At 32.0% G+C, this 7,500-nt stretch overlaps 1 protein-coding gene across 5 annotated transcripts in view; it reads right to left on the bottom strand.

Moving 5' to 3' along the window:
- Positions 1-7,500, bottom strand: part of LOC115212036 (sex peptide receptor-like) — a 767,681-nt gene that overhangs the window by 389,806 nt on the left and 370,375 nt on the right. For all 5 annotated transcript variants that reach the window (XM_036503438.1, XM_029780837.2, XM_036503440.1 and 2 more), the window contains one exon: positions 6,660-6,727. The gene's annotated coding sequence lies outside the window, so the exon portion shown is untranslated. The remainder of the gene's footprint in view (positions 1-6,659; positions 6,728-7,500) is intronic.

Below are 7,500 nucleotides of genomic sequence, written 5' to 3'. Positions count from 1 at the left end.
GCCTTGGTGAGTCTACTGTCGTGAGGAAGAATCACTTCAAAACTTGGTGTTTAGGAATTTTCTTTTACATCAAGTTCAAAATTTCACGCAAGCCGTTAAACTGCCACTACGCTGCTGTCCGTCGTTAAGAAATGCCAGGCATGGTGACTCTACTATCCTCAGATTCTATCCCTTCAAACTTTGGTTTCTAATATGTTTTTATTTTTATTCAGCTCGCAAGTTCGTCTGTCCCTTTTAAATGTTAGTGTTTTGCTGTCTGACTTGAAGCAGACCTTTCTGTTCTCACTGCTTGGTATTTATGATTGATCTTTCAAAATATTTCCTTTCTTAACTTACTCAAGATCTTTTGTTGTTTATAAATGGGAGAGAGTGTGATAGAGAGTAAGAGAAAGCGAGGAATAGTCCGAGGGAAAGGAAGAGAAAGAGAGTGGGAAAGTGAGAGAGAAAGGAGAGAGAAACAAAGCGGAGAATGTGGTGATAAAAAACAGAAAGGCAGCAACAGAAGGTAACAACCACACTCTTACCCGTGCGTAGAGCGGGTCACCTTAAGCTAGTCATATTATAATTCTTCTTTTCACTCCGTTAGTTAGTGCGTACGTAATGCTCTGATGAGTAGTAATCACGAAACATTACTACTATATATATTGAGGTAGTGAGAAGGCAGGATTTTTAGCAAGCCAGACAAAATGCGTAGAGATATTTCAGGAATATTACTGGATTCAGAAGAGCTGCCCCGCATCAGTTAAAAATTATTCATTATTCTCTTCAAGACATTCGACTAAATTACTTTAGAGTATGAATCAATTGATGTAAGGTTTACAAAGATGTAATTGTTGATATGTAACAGGCATAAAATTTACCAGACTTTATACTGAAGTTATCATTTGCAAATCGTCAGGTATTTCCTGTTTTTCTTTTCATTTGTTGCCCTCAACGGCTGGTTGAAGGCACCATTATTTGCTTCAGTATCATTAACTACATATTTTCAAGCGAAGAAAACATAAATTGAATAAGATACAGACATCTTAGCGTTCTTCAAAAAGATATAATTCCATCATTATTTAACTTTTAGTTTGCTAAAACAATCTCAACTGAAACAATCTAACGTGAAAACAATTGACATAAAATGAAGAACAATCACATCGTCAATACGAACTGTATCACTCAGCATAAAATCATACAGAAAATATTGCAAAGTTTTGAGTATGTATTAGGAGAATTGCAGCAGAAGGAAATAGTTCTATGTGTAGCATGCACGATTAAGCATTTGATCTGTTGTAAATAATGAAGCAGAAGCTGCGACCGGCCCTATTACACCACCACCACCACCACCACAATATCACCACTATCAACTTCAACAAGAACAAAAGGTAAAGACGATAGTAACAAGTACTACTAATATTGTCAGTGATGATGATGCTGTTGATGATGATGGTGCTGTGGGTGAGGATGAGGATGATAATATTAATATAGAGAAATGATGTATATATTAAACAAACGTTTCAGTAAATGATCAAGGAGAACCGATATTTAATAGAAAGCTAAAGTACAGAGAACTTGCAGAAAATAATAGGCATCCATAAAGAGACAAGTTATAACTACACACAAAAAGGAAGCCGGTTTTCAAATCAAAGAAGATAGTATCAGTTAATGCTACTACACATACAAAACAAACCGATTATTAAATCGGAAATAATATGACACAACAGAAACTATAGCAACATGAAGAGAAAAGTTTTCAAAGAACAAAGAAAAACGTTAAGATTATAATGGCATTAATAAGATCGTTGATAATGTACAGAATCAAACAAACAAACATTCTAATATCCAGACACAACTCAATTTAGCAGTCAACTTCAAACAACAAATTACAGAATAACTCTCGTTAGCATATCAGAACGTAGAAAACACTGAGGTAATTTTTATAAACAATATTAAGCATAATGAATGATTTATCGAGGTATACCATTTTCCCAACTATAAATTGACATACGTCGTTACGAAATGATCGCTAATTACGATGATAAATACGTTTAAGAAATGTTCTTTTCTCAATAAATTATCCTAACAAAATAGCATTACATAATCCAGAAAACTTGACATTAAGGATTATATCTAATAAAGGTAGATTGTATTCTAACATAAGAAAATTACGCCTACAATAAACATAACCATAAAACTGTAAATAATATGTGCAACGCAACATCGGGAAAACATTGGCAACATCATCAGCAAAATTCGAAAGCATAGGGATGGAGATGAGAGAGCTAAAGGAACTGAAACCAAAAATATACAAGAGAATTGGAACGGGAATGTAGTCTGGAAATAAACGAGAAAATATAACAATCTAAAAGGATAGATAAATTTTAAAAACCACTCGGCATTTCTGCGAGAAACATATATAAACAAACAAATGCTCAGAGTTTGTAAACGGTTATCAAGTAAAGCAAAGCATAATGAACAAATAGTGAAAATAGTGTGACCATTAAATGAACTGGCTTCTTCTCAACATTTTTTAGATAACATACTCTCTTCTTAGGTTTTAGCTTCACCTACGCAAATAAGCAGCTATACAAATCGAAAGCAAGAAGGTAAAAATAGCTTGCATTGGGACTCCTGATATAGAAAGGTAAAGTTAGAAATATCAAAGATAGAGAGAAGACCAAACTCATTGTTATAGAAGAGATAGAATTACAGTGAAATCTGCTTTCAACTTGAGTAAAACTATACAATGTAGATAAGTCCACAAATTCTTTATTCTCAGATAGCTGATAGTATGAGTAATCTGAATGAAGTTGCTATGACAAATTTCATAGGATTCAGCATTTTTAAATTTAGTTATCCAAAATTTGCTTAAGGCAGATACCTCTGGAAGATAGGCATGTAATATTGATATTAAACCACGTCTCCATACAAAAAGAGAGTAATATTTGATATCAATGGACAGACAGACAAAACTGGAAATTATGTACGGAACATGGTCATAAAAAGACGTCCACTTTTGTACAAGAAAATTTAACCATGAACAAAAGAGATTCGTAGCTAGCTCTCTTCTTAGTTAAAACCATAATATACTTCTTACTGCGAAGATTATAATGGTCATTTCTACAGAAATAATCTACTTTGAAGAGGAGTTAGTAGTCAGAGACGACGAAGTGCTTTGTTTCTTTGTATCGTGTTCTTGTCATGAGTCTAATTACATAATTTGAGTGACTCGGCATTTAATCGTCTGTACAAAACAATTCATTTCTATTTTTATTCTACCGCAATTTATTCATTACAGAAATTCCTGTAGTGTTTTTCAAGATTAGAATAATGGTCAGATGTCTGCATTATATTCTATTTTGGCGGGGTATATTATACATGTGTTGTTTAGTATTATTATTATTTTTGTGTAAATAGTTATCATCAAAACAACTTCGATTTTTATTAAAGAATTTTGCATTATTTGGAAAGAAATGTACTCTTTGAAGTTTTTGTTTTAAATCTCTTGATAAATTATTTTTGATACTTCTTTATTGATACCGATCCTGTTTGTCTGCTCACTTTGGATATATATAGCCTTTACATGAGCTTCCAGATTATTGATGCAAAATGCAGAGATTAATTATCTGGTTTCCTATATCGGCTTAAACGTTCATTTAACTTTCATATTCTGGCATAGTGTTAGTATTTTATTACTGCTGTAACTTGTGTTTTTAGACCGGAATTGATTGTAATTTTAATACAATTTATGATTGAATATTCCGAAGTCAGTAAAAATAAATACTATTAATATCGTGTAATGACGACTAAGTATAATATTAATATTTGAAGGCGTTTTATTTGACTATGAAAGAAGTCAAAGACTTTATCCATTCATTTCTATATATCAATTCTGATCACTTTCAGATTATCTTTCTATGGGGAAATGACTTCTACCATCTGAATACCAAGCTAAAATCAAATAATGTTTCAGAAATACCACATACCTTAAGATGGTGAGAGGGCAAATCCAGGGAAATGAAAGGAAAGAAGGAAAGAAGGAAAGAGGGATCTGAGATCATCTTTCAGAGTTTCAAAATGTATTTAGAAGAAATTCGAGAGATTCCTTGGTGAGTGTTTTATATTCTCGAAAAGAAATAAGGAACATCTTATGAGGTTTCAAAAATTAATCAGTGTTTCTGAATATATCAAATAATAACTAGTAATATCGTATAAACCAATATAAATTTAAGCCAATAAACAGGATCAGCAATGTCTTTACAAATTGATGATTAAAGTAAGGTGTAGTGCTCAAAATGTCCTCAACTACAAATTAATAGATATACATCATACCTAAATGATGGGACTTGCTTTTCTTACTTTACTAAATCAAATATCACATTTAATATTGTGAGCCATGTATATGCAATAGTTATAGATTCAACTACGCATGTGAGACAACTAGAGCTACCGGATAAAGTAGCATGCAAAACACAAAATATAATGTCTTTTCGAAACTCTTTCAAAGTGGAGGAAAACATGAGCAGACATATTTCATTTCTCTTCATATGCAATTCCACAAAATCGTGGATTCAGCAACATAGCACCTCCTAGTTCACAAGTTCCCAACTATGAAACTTGAGAAAAATCCATTAACGGTTTACAATTTATTAACGGTGTAAGACAACCACCAAAATTTCTAAGATTTATAAGAATGGCCGAGCTTACATCAGAGGAAAAATTATTCGAATGAGGAAATATGAGGATCTTCGTTTCTTCTTGTTACGCATTAATTTGGCTGAACCAAATAAGATAAAAAAAATAATTAGGAATGGGAACAAAATTTAATGAATATATGTGCCTCAAAACAAAAAAATATATTTCATAGCATTACAAATGATAAAACCAAGAGAACTATATCAGCAAAACATTTACAATGTGCATTGTTCCTAGTGAGGATACATACAACCAAATGTAAGATATATGTGTCCACCGTGATATATCTTATCAAAGTTTACACGTCTGAACAACAGAGTAAATCAAAATATTTACAGTTATAAAAGGACACTCCTTTCAAATATTGTAAAAGAATCAATCATGTTTTCTTTCATAAGTATGCATATGTATATGTCTGTGTATGTGAGTGTGTGTGTTTATACGTAAGCATACGTATGTGAATGTACATGTATGCATGTGTGTGTGTACCTGGTTGCACGCGACTCTTGGAAGAGTTAAATGTAGAATCTTCCCACTCATTCTTGCAGAATTAAATATGGTTATATGGTGATTCTGTTGGCGAAAGTTATAGTTAGCCACTGTGTTGGAGTTGCTCAATGGAGACATATAAACTCAAATTCTATTCAACGGTATACACACAGTCGGTATATAAAATTATATCCTTGTAACATTTGTTTGTTGCTTATTTTTTATGTCATTATCGCAAAGTTGACATCATATTCGCTTCGAACAAAAAACAATTTCTTCTATGCTTTAGAATAACTGTACAAAAACAAGTGGTAGTTAGAAATCTTTGACAGGTCATTTACTATTTCATACCGAAGTATTGACATTCATATACCGCTCATCCTGTACATGCCATTCTGTTTCTCGCTCTAAATACATATTAATTTTACAAATACACAAATTTGTACGCACATATGCTTATGAGGATTTATATATACATGTATATATATATATATATATGCATAGATGCACACACATACAATCATATAACACATACAAACGCACACACAAATACGCACACTCATACACATGATGAAATTACATTATATGGCGCACCTTGATGTCTTTAAAGATATCTTCCTATCACGATAGTACAAGTGAATGCATTTATATGTCATGTAAACCTTTCATTATACCATTAACTGAAGTCATCCAACTCTGCATTTTCTCTATTCAATTTTCTTTTACAAATAACAATGCATTTATTTTGCTATTTTTGTCAAAGCAAACATAGTATTATCACTTATTTTTTTATCGTGCATATGCTAATAATTAATTGTATCACTTGAATCTCTACATAATATATAATTTTGCAAAACATGCACACAAATACATTATCTACCGACACAGGCACATAGTCGCAGATTGTCTCCATATAAACCACAATTATGTGAGTACTCACATGCAAACACGCATACATGCACACACACAGACAGACACAGGCACACACACAGACACACAGACACACACACACACACACACACACACACACACACATAGCAATCACATCATATGCAAAAATATAGCTGCAATTTTACTCGTGTGTGTGTGTAAATATATACAAACGAAACGTATGTGTATTAATGTCGGCAGGTACACGTGCTAAGAGCTTGCACACACTGATATAGTGATATACAGTTCTATATGATGTTTTTCTTTTAAGAAATACGATAAAGTATGCTATATAAAATTTGGAATATCTTTTGCCAAAGCGTAATTAAGAAACATCCCTTTATTCTAAAATATTCGCAATAATGCTATATGTACTATTATGTATGTTAATATTTTTCACTGAGTTAATCTATGTAGTCACGTAGGATGTCTTAACACTTATAATACTGATTATTACAATTAGGAATGCGAAACTTCAGATATGGAAGACGATTCTGAGTTGATATTTTATTACATTTTCTTGGGGGCACCATTTAATGAAATCAAAATATATGGCTTACCACGCATATAAACAAACTTGCCACTAAGTTGTTGCTGTGTTTCCTCTAAAGACGTGCTGTTCTCTCACCTGAAATACATAAAGAGATACACGTGAAAAATATAATTTTTAGAATGATTTATGCCTAAATGACACTTATGTTTAAAGGAAACGTATAGTTTATAATTAAATATTGGAAAGATAGCCAAGAGCTGCCGCGGTAAATCTATAGAGTGAAAAAGAAAAGGTGAATAATACAAATAAAACCTTCAATCACACTGTCAAGTGAAAAACCTTTATGAAATAGATGAATCTAGTTACCAAATGTAAAGGTAAAACTTTGAACGTATCTGACTGTCATGGTATTAGAAATTTATCAAGCAATCAACAATATTTTACCTGAATACGCATACTTACCACAAAAACACAGTAAATGGAAATGCATGCATAATCCTTCTTTAGCAAAGCTGATTTATGTGTCCTCAATAAGCACTTTCTGAATATTTTTTTACTAAAATTGTAGAACAATATCATATCTATTTCAAGGCATATAAGGCAAACACACAGTCACACGCACACACTAACTTCCGTACACATAAATATATAACTATATCCACACACATACATATATACGTATATATATACATACAAATATATATATATATATATAATATATATATATATATATATATATATATATATATATATGTATGTATATATATATATATATGTATACATACATACATATATATATATTGTCAGAGCTTTTTTCTCCGCGTTCGACAACTCTACTCGTTCAGGCTTAGCACCCCCTTCCTGTTCATTTTCACTGCCCTGTTTTTTGTTGCCAACTTTCTCCCTCC

This window comes from Octopus sinensis, linkage group LG5 (genome assembly GCF_006345805.1).
Source record: "Octopus sinensis linkage group LG5, ASM634580v1, whole genome shotgun sequence".
Lineage (NCBI taxonomy): Eukaryota > Metazoa > Mollusca > Cephalopoda > Octopoda > Octopodidae > Octopus > Octopus sinensis.
The sequence above is the reverse complement of the archived record's forward strand: the minus strand, read 5'-3'. Positions and strand labels throughout refer to the sequence as shown.